Raw genomic sequence first — 13,116 nt, 5'->3', positions numbered from 1 at the left:
GAGGCACACACATTTATCACTGATGGCTGAAGTTCTACATTAACTCGAGACTGCTGAGCTGAACCACGTCCCCTTTTCACCATGTCAGCATAAGACATTTGTGATGCACTTTTTGTATCTCTTGCATTATGCTGAAATACTGGTTTGGCAGTGTTTCCATTAGATAGTGTCACAGAGGATAAACTGTTTTCACTTATATTGTTTACCTGCTGTCGTTCAAAAGACTCTCCAACTGACTTGTTCTCCGAGTCAGTACCTGTCACTTTATCGCTCTGAGGCTGTTTCTCCTTCTGCCATCTGAGCTTCTGAGCCTGGGAACGCTGATTCTTTCTGGGCATTGTTGTTTAGACTTCTGGACAGGTCAGGCAGGAAACAGCAACTCCAATGGTCGTTGTTGATCTTTTTATCTCAAGATAAGCAGATACAACACAAAACTACACCAATGCACTTACAATCAATGTATTAGTGTTGAATAGCTAGTCAGTACAAACCTGTGAACAAACCTGAAGTTCAGTCCAACGTCAGTAGCAGCAAGCAGGAACACGGATTAGGCAGCTCAGATAAAAACTGAGCTTTACTTCAGTCCAATTGGAATTTTGTTCAATAAAGATTTTGCTCAGAAGATTAATTTTCAGTTTTTAAATGTATACAGATCAAGTATTTAGTTGATCTGTTTCAGAAATTATTTAAAATAGAAAATTATAATCCAATTTTGAAATAGAAGTGTTTTTAAACTTCAGGTCCAAATCAGATTACTCAAAAAGACGTCTTAGAAATATCAAAGTTTTACGTTTTTTCTTTTTACTGTTTTTGACTTTATGCCAATAGTGCTCTATAAATATATTTTGTCAGACAAGACCAGAGCTTTACTTAAGTCCAATTAGAATTGGAGCAATGTAGTTCAGCAGAAAGCAAACTTTGCTTTCAATTTCAAAATTTATACAGATCAAGTTTTTAGTTGACCTGTTTTGAGTAATTATTTTTGGCCAATTTTTAAATGGAAGCTTTTCAAACTTAAGAGATTACTCAAAAATGACGTCTTAGATGTGTGAAGCTTCCCAGTTATTTACTCTTACGGTGGAGAGAGGTAGACAGGAAAGACAGAGCAGTGAGAGGGGAGATTCTCTCAGATTCTCAATGATAGTCAGATGAGTTACTGATGAACTCGATAGAAGTAGGATTTCTCAAATGTATAGCCACAAAATCAATGCCACAAAATTCATGTCACAAAATCAATAGAAGAACTGTTCAGAGGTCACAGGACGTAAGATGTGAGTGGAAAACAGATCTAGTTACTGGTAAACTAGATTAAGAGAGACAGGCAAACATCAATTTGGCAGTAAACTGATGGTTGAAGAAATAAAGGGAACTCTGGTTACTGGTAAACCAGGCTCCTGAATTCGGAAAAACCAGGCCACCTATTGGGATGCTGGTTTTTGAAGAAATTCGTAGGAGAGTTTAGGGATGGGATAGTAAAATGCACAGTAAATGGTTTTCCAGATATGTTGGAAGGAAGAGGAAAGGAAAAAACACAGTTGGAAAATTAAAATGCTTCCGACAGTGGTTAGAAAAGAGGGTCCGTGGAACACCTGCGAGACAAAGAACAGCCAATAGACATCCAAATGAAACATTCTCAACAGAGCAGCTTCTGGGTCAGATTTCATCTGAAAAGGTTCAAACTGTGAAGAGATTCATACCTACTACTATTGTGAACTAAGCTTTGTGGTGTGAATTGGGTTGTTGCTGTGTTTTCATGACCTTTATGGAAATAGTTCAATGAATGGAGATTATGATATTCTTACTGAAATAAGATGCATCCCAGCATACCAACAGATAAAAGAGCCAGTTGCTTTAGCAGAATTTAATGTTGACTTGACCTTCTTCATCACAGAGATTAAAGTGAGTGACAGAAAACCTCATCATGAGTCCAGAAAACAACTCAGAGGGTTGTTGCAGTACTGAGTCATGTTTCTTACAGGGTTTTGGACAACAGGGTCGTCATGTGAGCATAACCAACATATCCTGTTTGAATCTAATTTAAAGCAAATGTTTGTGGACATGATTTTATTCAAATTGTGTGTGAGTCAAGTTGGATCAGCTGTGACAGCTCGGCTGATCCACGTTGAAACATCCGCTCACCAGGGAGAAAGGTGTTTGGGTCCACTTCTCTCTGTGAGGGAGAGTAGAAACAGTTTGTTATTAGCTGACCAGAAAACCTTCAGGAGTCCAGAACACACATATCCGCTAAGGTTCTTTGTCCTCTGTACACAAGCTGCTTTGATCTAGACATTTCTGGACGTTTCAGTTAACTTTTTTAAATCAAATAAAGCCACATGCTGCTAGTACTCACCTCACTGAGCAGAATTTGGTGGAAATATCTAGGTTGTCTGAAAGGAGGGAAATAACAGTTAAATTTATTGAATTTATTTAACAAAGGCACATAGACAAAACAGCCTAACGTAAAAAGCAGCAGTCCTATGTTTGCATCACTCTGCTTCTGCTGTGAGCATCTGTCCCTAATAGGGCCATTTTAATAGTGCATTTGAAATTCTATTGCAATGAAGAGTTGGGAGTGACACTATTACCTTATTTATGTTTCCAGACAAGGTTCTGTCTAAGAGGATTTTTTAAAAAGACATCGAGTCTGTTTTTTAGATACTAAGATTGTAATGTATATGGATTTTAGACAGCTCATAAGATCACCACCTTGTTACACATTTGTTTAGTGCACAAAGATGGTAGCACAGTACAGAAAAAAAATTTCAACAAAATGAGGAAGTTTGCTAAAAAGCTTTAAATATTTTCAGTCCAATTTGTGAGATTTCTGCGTTCATAAAATGTTGGTTCAGAATGAAACTGTCAAAAACATTCAGGTTTTCCACATTGTCACTGTCTAATCGTATATTTCCAAATTTATTGTTAAAAACATTTGCGCTCGACAGGCTGCTGAACTTTGCAATGTACTTACCAGGCAAAGAACGCTGGTTAGCAGTTTTCTTTATCTGTGAAAAGACACTGTGTGTTATTTCACAATTATTGACTTGATCAGAAAAATACACAACACGTTGTGTATATTTAGGTGAATTCCAACAGTTAACGGAAAGCAACGTTTTTTAACCGCAAAGTCCAATTAATTGCCGCGGTTGCATTTCTTTTTAACTACTTTGATGACCATAAAGACAAATGCTAACAATATATGTTTATAAATTAGATTATGGAAACTATACTGCATAAGGTTAATTAAATTATTATACATTCCTCATTCTGAATAGAATGGTTTTCAGTTAAGATATATAGTAGGCGTCAATGATAGCATATCATGCTAACGGTCGGCACCCATCAGAAATAGGAGGGTTAGCGGTTTATAACTTCATTATGGTATGGCGATTCGTTAAGAAGCGATTATTAATATCTTTAAGAATGAAACCGTCTTTCATCTCTTACATTTTCTGATTATTGCAAGCCAGCTCTGCACGTCACAACCCAAGAACAAAGCAACGTTTATCGAACAGCCTCTTAACGGCTGACAGTCCGTTTCAGTTGAACTGAAAAGTCTAATCAACTCCGAGGTTACGGTAGCAATTTTATACATATTTAGCTGAATAGAAGCTGATCATGAAGACAAATACTAACATACATGGTTATAAATTAAGTCAATTGGAAATACCCTCTGCAATCTGAATGGACAGGTTTTCATACGAGTGATACCGTCAATTTTAGCATATGCTAATGATTGTTTGCTATCAGAAAAAAACTCCGTATAGCGGCTTTCAGCTTTATTAAGTTACAGCCACACTTAAGAAGCAATTATGTAATAACTATTTGACAAGGAAACCGTTCTCATTGTTTATAATTTTATTATCACGACAGACCCAAATAACACACCGCTTACCTGTTGGGGACAAACGAAGAAGTGAGAAGTAACGGCAAAGAACGTCACGTCATGCGTCAGAGGCATTCAGGAGGACTCAGACATTTCCACTTCGATTACGACTGTGGCTTTTACATGCTTGTTAAATCAATTCAAGAAAGATTTGGCACCAATTTTAAGTCTCATGTACAATTCGGGTTTTGAAACAAACATTTTGAACTGCATTTATTTTTTATCGAATTAGAATTAATTATAACATTCAAAATTATATAGACTAATTATTAATTCCCTTCGTTACTTATGCCTTACTGTGACTTTTGTTGAAAGTTCAAAATGTATTGGCATAAACTGTTATTAAATAACACTGCTTCTTCATCACTGTCATAAAAAATATTAAATAGAAAATATAAATGTAATTTACTGTGGGAGAGGCGCTCATCAAATGCTGGTGACGTTCAATGAACGCCACTTAAAGCCACTCAACTGCGCATGTCCATAAAGCCGTGGCAGGTTAACGTGTTCTTGTTTGTGCTCTTGTTCTCGCCACAGACATAACAACTAACACACTAAAGCAGGACTGTCGGCAAAAGCGGGCATTGGGAGAAATTATCCACCTCAGAGTCATGGTCACATCCATACTTATAGGTCTTTTTTTCTTCATCCCGCAGTTAATAAAATTAACGGCGGGCTAGGATTACACAAAACCACAGGTGCAAACCGGAGGTGCAAACCATTTAAGCAAAATTTAAATAATTAGATTCAAAATCAGATATACTCCTTATTTCCCTTCGTTACTCATGTTTTACTGTGGCTTTTATTCAAAGTTCAAAATGTATTAGATTTAAGTCTTATTAAATAGCATTGCTTTTTCATCACTGTCATGAACAGCGCTCTGTTGATGAGTGTTGATGAGTCTCAGCGTTATGTGTTTAACAGTCACGATGACGTATCAGCGCATTTAATCAATCATAACACGCGTTTTTGTTACTGGAAACCATATTCAAACATCTGTCAAAGCTTTATAAGCAATTGTATTTTTTAAGTATGTTTTTATTACATAGTTCAGCATATTTAAATATGATTAGTGGCTATAACAATAGAATAGGAATAGAATATTCTGATATTGATGTATGAAGAGCAAATTACAAAGCACAGCCGTTCATAAATTAATAAATTATTTAGTAATAATGTAACCTGGTTGTAATTCTCTTTTATTATAATTACATAAAATGTCTTCTTTTGGTTATTTGTCTTGGTCCTTATCTTACTGAAACACCTCTGTCATTGTTTTAACCGTGTTATTTTAAGATCTGAAGCCCCTCCGTTTTATTTCTTCTTCTGTGGTATTGTCTTTAAATTGTTTGCGCCCCTTAGCCCCTCCCCTTTTGACATGTCATGTTGTCCTGCGGGAAAGGTGTGTGCTTTTCATTTTTCCATCTAAATACATTCAGTTTATTTATAGATCTATTAAGTTAATTTTTGTTTTATACTTTTGTTTGGTGTAGGACTTGGAGCGGGCAGCCTATAACACGGTTGTTTTGTCTGTATTTTCGTCAGAAATAAACCGAGAATCATCCGCTTGAAAGAAACTGTGTCACGGTCCATTCACTCAAAAACCAGCACAACGCAGAAAAGGATCCGGTTACAATAGCAATACATATTTATGTAACTATACAAAGACAAGTAAATAATTATTAATAATGTCACAAATAAATAATGATTAATATATATATATATATATATATATATATATATTATATATATATATATATATATATATATATATATATATATATATATATATATATATATATATATATGCTTCAAGAGATAGTCTTGAGAATGGCTATGAGAATTATAAGAATTGCAAATATGCACTCTTGAGAATACATATTTTCTGAATGACTGCTGCTGAAATGCAAAAAAAGTAGAAAGACTCTTAGGTAGGAAGATTGACGCTTCGATTCATATATTAACAATAATTATATTGTTTTGCCCTTGTATCTGCGTCTCTTCTCATCAACAGAAATGTTAATGGTTTTGTCATTTTCAATATGAACCTCTCGCTTGTTTGGGTTGTCATTATCCATTTGAGCAATACTCTCAGGTTTGGATTTCTCCGTAAAAAAAACCGCTACACGTGTTTTTTATTTTTATTTTTATGGTCCGCTAAAGGCTTTCATCCTTCAAAAACTATCCCGCATACAATTTTTGCCCAAAATGTTATGGTTTTCCGGCTAATTAAAATCAGCTGACGGATTTAAAGGGGCGTGTCCATTTACATGCCCTGTCATCAAATACGGTGTAGAAAGTAAATTTTCGGTCGGCTGACCGACAATGTTCGGTATGACTTGACACAGAGAAGACTCTTAACTTTGGATACTTTAAAAATATTGGCTTTGTAACCTCACGTCAGGGTCGAAATTCACCTGAAACCCCCTCCCATGCTCTCTGAATGAATTTTTAGCAGCTCTGAATGAGGTGCTAACAACGGCGCTCCTGCTTCAAAGATCACTCGAGCCAAGCTGATTACCCTCCCCGTTATCTTCCTGCTTCGTGCGTGGAAACTAAAAGCTAAATGGTGCGGAGGGGGATTTCTCCAACCTGACTGTGCAGAAAACCCACGTTTTGGGAACTGATAAAAGTGGTATTTTTTATTGTGATCTCTTACTTTATAGTAGAATTTATATAATTTTAATGCTTTGAGGGGGAATCTTAAGTTTTGAGATGGTAGGAAAATTTTGCTGCAATTTGGTCTCTGATTTGTGCGTGATTTCATCACAATGTGAGGAGTCATAGAAAGAGCTGTCAGTTCATTGTTATGTATATTACACAGTGCACAATGGTACATTTTGCATGTATATGGTGTAAATGAAGGTTTGAAACTTTGTATAATATATGGGCACAACTTCTGCCGCAAATAGGAACTGCAATTTGTTTACATGTTAGCAACTTGCTAACCGACTTTTTTCAGATCTTTTACAGTAGCTGCGCTGTTACAGACTTAAAGGAATACGTGGTTTTCAGTTGTACTTTAACGTTTTCTCTCTTTACTTTTAAGCACAACACAGCAGGTTCACAGCCTCACCGTCAGAGTCTAATTACACAAACACCAAACACGCACGCACACGCACACACACACACACACACACACACACACACACACACACACACACACACACACACACACACACACACACACACATACCTGAATAACCTGAAAAAAGTCAAAAAGTGAAGTTTAATTCATTTTACCCCCTCTAGCGCCGGAAGAGTTGAGAATATTTAAAACAGGCAGAAAACGTTGTGAATTAATGCATGGAAAAGGGATATGATTGTATAAGTTAAATTTCATCATACTACTTTTCAGACTCACAATCACTGAATATGTGAAGGATTTCCACTTGTATATATATATGGTGTAAATGTCATGACCAAAGTTTATGTTATATGAAGAAAGTGTCATTCAATAGTAATCACCAATTTAATTTGAACAGATTAACTGATTATTTTATGAACTATAACAAAGCAAGCAAAAAAATTCTAAAAGACCTGAAATTTCAAGAGTGAAACACAACAAATACCTTTAAAAAGCATAAACAGAGATTAGTCAACAATTTTAATAGTGAAAAAAAGTTGAAAAACTGAACTGAAAACATTTATTTAAATTGCAATTATTTTTTGATTATTTTTTTTATCTCATTTCCGTGAACCTCAATATCCACAACAAGGCTCCCGTCTTCCAGCATTTCATCAAATGGACTCCACAAATCTGCAGCAATCCGATAGACTTCATCACTGTCCAGGAGGACATGTTTTTCGTTTTGGTCTTCAGTGTCCATGACACCAATGACGACAGCCGCTTTTTTGTCTTCCATTTTTTCCTGTTAATACAGTACAAAAATATAGTATTTTATATTAGAAATATAATCAGGTATGTCAATTTTCATGTTATCATCTAAAAATGAGAACAAAAAAGGAAAACCAACACCAAGGTTAAATGTCAAATAACAGTAGCAACTTGTTTGATCTTTTGCTACATATGCTATTTCCTTCAGGTTTATGTTTTTTTAAGTCCAAGATCATTTGTTTTGTGCATTTCAGCAATCAGCAAGTTCAAAGTTATTCATATAATAAAATATCATACAGTCAGCAACTGTAAATGAAGCAACAACAACAAGCATGACATTTGGTCACACACCATCATCAAAAACATTAACATTGTGGATGTTGGTTCCAGATTTGTGGTGCATTTATGTTAATTGTTGTTTCTCCTTTATTTAAGTCTTCTTTTGGCAAAGCATAATAGACTTGAGTCAGAAAATATTGAATGGTTTCCAGGATATCAAAATATGTAATAACCATTCCATAATTTTGAAGTTGACAAAAAATTACAAGGTTAGCTCTGAGCAGTGGCACTTTTCACACTTTGTGTATATCTCCAAAGTTTAGCAAATAATTTTAATTAGAATGCCTCAATTTTAAAATATATGCACATTTTGCTTTAAATGTCTAAATCTACTTAAAATTAATTTACTTCTTCAGGAATTGACAACATACCTGAATTGTTGTAAAGGTTGTGCTTTGCAGCTGTAATCCATAGCCAGAATCCTGGCACCGAACATGTGTAATTTTGACCTGTTGGCCAATTGCCAGTTCCACCAGGGTTGCTTCCCTCCAAAGGGAGACGGGCATTGTGCAGCTGCCCTGTAATTAAAAGAATTATTGACAAAAAAATTAGAGATTTATCCAAGAGTTCTCAAAAAGTCAACAAACAAACAAAACCCACCAATCTACCTTTTCTGACCAGACGCTGCAAAATTAACATGCAAGCTGGTTCATGACACAAAAGCTGGTTTTATGTCATGAACTTGACACACACACGCACACACACACACACACACACGCACACACACACACACACACACACACACACACACGCACACACACACACACACACACACACACACACACACACACACACACACACACACACACACACACCCCATTTCCTTAGGCACTTACCTTTTTTTATCCAAATATTATTTGTTTTAAAAATAAATGACAACTGCAGCTTTGAACAAGTCTTAAAACAAGTTATTATACCTCTTTCAGCCGCACTGTCCGGATTGGCACCATCATTTTTCCCGACATCACAAGCCTGACCGCAGCAAACTGAGAAGTACAAAGAAAAGTACTTTTAGAGTTCGCATATTGTTCTGTAATGGGGCCTTTCATGTTATCTTCTACCCAGTTGAGATTTACAGTTAGCAAATTAAGTCCTCTCTTATGGAAAAAATTAAGAAATATAAGAAAAATCCTACCTCCACAATTTCCCCTTGCACCGTCATCAGTCCTTTTGACTCTGCTGCCTTCTCCAGATGGGCCATTGGTGCTGCTGGGTTTAAAATGGCCTCTGCTTTCTGTAAAAGCTCTGGAGTGATGTTCACCTTCGGCCCTTTATAAAATTGCGTGGCGGGAGTAACGTTAATGATAAGGGGCGGCTCCGAGCCCCTGAGAGCGTAGCTCCTCATCACATAAGATTGGCCCTCACAAAGGTTTTTTGAATTTTTTTCAAATATAATTATTTTTCCAATCGTTTGCCCATCTGTGACAGTTAGAATTTGATTTTTCTTTTTCTGTAATACCTTTGCTTTACCCTCCTTTACTGCCCAGCTAATTACTTTTTCTTCCTCTCTTATCTTTATAACTGCGATGTTTACTGGTGGTGGCCTGTAGATCGGCGATTGTGCGCGGTTTATTATGGTAGATAGAGCCATCCTAGGGGGAAGTGAAGGACAGAAACAAAATGTCAGTATTACAAACCCCATCAAGAGTCAACAGTGTCACCTCCTCAGCCCCACGCTTTAATGGGGCAAAGGACACATATTAAAGCGAAGAAGCTGTTTACCACACAATAAACAGCAGTTTCAACTGAACAGGCAAATGGTTAAAGAGCTGTTCAACACTTTACAGCAGATAAACACCTGATAAACGGTTTAGCCGTTGAACCAAAATCCTGTATTCAGTATTCAACGGCTGAACCGTTTGTTCCAAAGAAGTCACAGTTAGGCTTCACCTAACAGTGTTAATAAACGGACATTCAGTTTTAACTGTTAGGTAGTTTAACCTCCGCCCAACGGCAGTTTTAACGGCAAGTTAAAACTGGTGGTGGCGCCACCGGTTTTAACTATAGAAGTTAGTTATTAGATTTATTATTATTATTTATTATTTAATGCTTTTATCTAGGACCACCGACTTAAGAACGCCTTTTAAATCTCACCTAGGGGCCGATAGAACTAAAGATTAAAGGCTGGTTGCTACAACTCAACGGGCTGGCCCGCTTAACTATCCACCCGTTGGACCGAGGTGGGCGGCTCCCGATTACACGTCATGAAACAATTGTCAATAAATAAAGTTGTAACATTTTACTTCCGATTCAATGTTATTACATTTACCTGTAGCTCGAAACATATGAACATAGCAAATAACCCAGAAATTAAGAATTTAGACAAAACTTACTTTTGTCGTCTTCTGGAAATGCTGAAAATGACCAACGGCGATTTGGATGGAACGTATTTATAGCCTACATGCAGCGCTCACGAGCGTCTTCACATCCAATCAAATAAGGAATGCAGCCTTTACAGTCAGTAGCCAGATTCGACTTACAGTCGTGATTAATTAATTTTTTTACTTTCACAAGGAGGAATCACAAGGAGGAAGTATAAATCGTTAATCGCTCCAGAAAATATTTGTGTGTGTGTATATATATATATATATATATATATATATATATATATATATATATATATATATATATATATATATATATATATATATATATATATATATATATATTCTTTTATTGTCATCATTTATTCACGTTGTTTCCGTATATCAACTGCAACTGCAGTCATCCCTCTATAATGTCCACCGGACTCTCGGTTGCTGTCAGCTGTTCGTTGTTTGGGATTCCCTTAATTTTTTTATGACTCAGTGATTTCTGATTGGCTGCCTGCAACAGTCACACCCCGCACATCGAACCGGGCCCGTCAGCAATTGCGGGCATTTTATTAGAAATTCTGCGCCCAGAGTCATTCCACATCTCTGCTGAAAGGTCCTTTTTTCTTCTTCTTTTCTTCCCCGCACTTCCAATATCTATGCCTTAGGTACACTTCCTTTCAGTAGTCACAACTGTTTAATCCAATTTTTAGCAGGTCATAATCAGTTTTTCCGAGCCCCATTTAAACGCAACACGAACGCTAAAACGATCCTGTAATTCCAAGCAGGAAATTACAGGATCGTATTCATGCTTTACTGTGGCTTTTGTTCAAAGTTCAAAATGTATTAGATGTAAGTCTTACTAAATAGCACTGCTTGTTCAACACTGTCATGAACAGCGCTCTGTGACTGTGATGAGTGACTGCTCTCACTATTGTCGCTGACGAGATTTAGGGCGGCCATCTTGGAGCGGTCCACCCACTCAGCGTTATGTGTTTAGCAGTCACGATGACGTATCAACCTATTTATTCGATCATAACACGCTTTTTTTGTTACTGGAGACCATATTCAAGCATCTATCAAAGCTATATAAACAATTGTATTTTTTAAGTATGTTTTTAATACATGGTTCAGCATATTTAAACTGTCAGTTCATTATTATGAATCTAATTATGTCAAAGTGGGAAGTGTTAAACTATAAATACACTTTAAGTGGTGTTTTAGAAAAATAGTCATTCCACTAATTTTATACTAATTAACAGAAGCCAAAATTTGTACAAAACCTGAACTCTTTAAAAATGTTGAATAGTGAAATGTAACAAGAAGCATAAATTAGCAGGAGCTGAAATTATCACAGAAACTCAAATTAAAAATGTAGCCCTAGGCGGAAATTCAACCTGTAAGACTCTTCCGGCATCACTTATCACCACGGCTTCATCCCAACCAATCAGGACGCACCACCTCTCTACCTCCATCCAATCACCTGGCAAGAGATCCTTCAAAAGGCGAAGCAACCACAGATCCACCCGCTTCAGCCCTGCTTCAACCCACCTCATCCCCGTTTCCACCACCAGCCACCCAGATGCCTCCAGGTCCCCTCAAGACTCCTCTCTCCAAGCTCCGCTCCACCACCAGTGACTGGGTCCGGGGGAAGACCTCTGAGCTTCGTTCGAGCCGATCATTCAAGCTCGCTGCAATTCTCGGCTCGCAGGTCTTCCGCCGGTGTCCGAGCGCCAAATTCTCGGTCCAATAAAATTGTCTAACTGCTGTTTCTCTCTCTGTGTGAGTCTCTACAGATTGCATTCTACTTTCACAATGAGAAAGTAATTGATATTATCTGTAAATATTTTTGGAACACATAAATCAAGGGAATGTTTGAAATTGTTCAAATTGACGGCAATAAACAAATCGACATCAATAAGCTTATGACAAAAGTTTATATTCTTTTATTGTCATCATTTATTCACGTTGTTTCCACACATCAACTGCAGTCTTCCCTCTATATTGTCCACCGGACTCCTGCCAGATGTTCTTTGTTTGGGATTCTTTTCCGTGCTTATGACTCCCGTTTTCTTATTGGCTGCCTGCAACAGACAGGAATAGGCAACAATCATTTATTGAGAGGGATTTATTTGTGGTAAAATTATTGTTTGATACTTTCCATGATTTCTTTTACATTCATTCTTATATCTGCTCTGATGCTTCTCTTCTCCACATCAACATCCAGAGGCTGCCAGAGAGCAGGAGAAATGTTAATGGTTTTGATACATTCAAGAAGAATCTCTCGCTTGTTTGGTTTGTCAGTCTCCATTTCGACAGTAATCACATATTTTTTATCATATATATCCACCTTATTCCTAACCCCCATGAAGCTTTGTATAATTTATGGGCACAACGTTTACTGCAAACCGGAACTACCACTTGTTTGGTTAGCAACTAGCTATTTTCAGACCATTTAGGCAATGAATATGAATATATTCATTGCCTATATATATATATAAAAATATATATATATATATATATATATATATATATATATATATATATATATATATATATATATATACATATACATATATATATATATATCTATATTATATATATATATATATATATATATATATATATATATATATATATATATATATATACACACATATATATACATATATATATATATATATTCCCCACATTTTCTTGCAATTCTGCAGCAGTCATTCTGCAAATATGCATTCTCACGGCTG

At 36.4% G+C, this 13,116-nt stretch overlaps 2 long non-coding RNA genes across 2 annotated transcripts; both read right to left on the bottom strand.

Annotated features, from left to right (window-relative positions):
* Window positions 1-1,175: 1,175 nt before the first annotated feature.
* On the bottom strand, window positions 1,176-2,595 carry LOC145550308 (uncharacterized). Its single transcript, XR_014086212.1, has 3 exons — window positions 2,351-2,595; window positions 2,140-2,170; window positions 1,176-1,589 (listed from the first exon to the last, which is right to left on the bottom strand). It is a non-coding gene; the product is annotated as an uncharacterized LOC145550308 (long non-coding RNA).
* A 9,380-nt stretch (window positions 2,596-11,975) lies between these two features.
* Window positions 11,976-12,785, bottom strand: LOC145550310 (uncharacterized). The gene is made up of 2 exons (XR_014086213.1): window positions 12,549-12,785; window positions 11,976-12,456 (listed from the first exon to the last, which is right to left on the bottom strand). It is a non-coding gene; the product is annotated as an uncharacterized LOC145550310 (long non-coding RNA).
* Between the last annotated feature and the right edge of the window lie 331 nt (window positions 12,786-13,116).

Source organism: Poecilia reticulata, unplaced genomic scaffold (genome assembly GCF_904066995.2).
Source record: "Poecilia reticulata unplaced genomic scaffold, P_reticulata-male-v2 Scaffold_32, whole genome shotgun sequence".
Lineage (NCBI taxonomy): Eukaryota > Metazoa > Chordata > Actinopteri > Cyprinodontiformes > Poeciliidae > Poecilia > Poecilia reticulata.
The sequence above is the reverse complement of the archived record's forward strand: the minus strand, read 5'-3'. Positions and strand labels throughout refer to the sequence as shown.